The sequence below is a fragment of the Bison bison genome, unplaced genomic scaffold (genome assembly GCF_000754665.1).
Source record: "Bison bison bison isolate TAMUID 2011002044 unplaced genomic scaffold, Bison_UMD1.0 scf7180017864249, whole genome shotgun sequence".
In the NCBI taxonomy this organism is placed as follows: Eukaryota; Metazoa; Chordata; class Mammalia; order Artiodactyla; family Bovidae; genus Bison; species Bison bison.
The window spans coordinates 91,451-92,119 of NW_011494821.1; the positions used below are offsets into that span (position 1 = coordinate 91,451).

The 669-nt window shown below is 58.9% G+C and overlaps 1 protein-coding gene across 1 annotated transcript in view; it reads right to left on the bottom strand.

Annotated features, from left to right (window-relative positions):
- NLGN2 (neuroligin 2) overlaps positions 1–669 on the bottom strand; it is a 5,018-nt gene that overhangs the window by 668 nt on the left and 3,681 nt on the right. The window lies entirely within an intron of this gene.

Here is a 669-nt window from a genome sequence, read left to right on the forward strand (position 1 = left end):
CACTCAGAAATGCGACCTGGGCCCATGGGAAGACACAGTCCCAGGCAGCACAAGATTGCAGGGTCTCCTCCCTGCCCCCCACAGCAGGGACTCTGTGTCTGGTGGAAGGCAAGGCCTGCCTGGGAAGACCTGCTTCACCTCATTTGTGCCAAGGGGGGATACACATGCTTCGCTGGGGGGTGGGAGGGGATGGGGGGTGGGGCGGGAGGGGGAGCTGGTGATTTATTTCTTCGGTACTTCCCGGGCACCACCCTGTGTCATCTGGTGGCCAGGGGTCTCTGTTTGTCAACACACCACTTCCAGGGTCTCCAGGGGGTGGGAGGAAGGAGCAGTGGGGAGAAGGCATGAGGGAACAGAATTCTGGGGTACAAATCCCCGCAGGAATTCTCTGAGGGAGCCAACATGTGTCCAGGGTGGCCAAAAAAAACTTCACCCTGCACATGGGAAAACACACCCCCTCGTGAGAAAGCACACCTCCGTGTGGGGGTCCCAACAGAGGGGAGAAAACACCCGCCCCCAGTTGTTCAAAGGCCCAGGTCCGGAGAAGATAAAGGGCCTCTCTGCTCGGGAGAGACGCATTGCCGTGAGAAAACCCATGTCCACCTAATGCTCGTCCACGTGTGAAAGCTCCACACGAGAAAAGCCTGTTGCATCTGGGAGGGCAGGGGA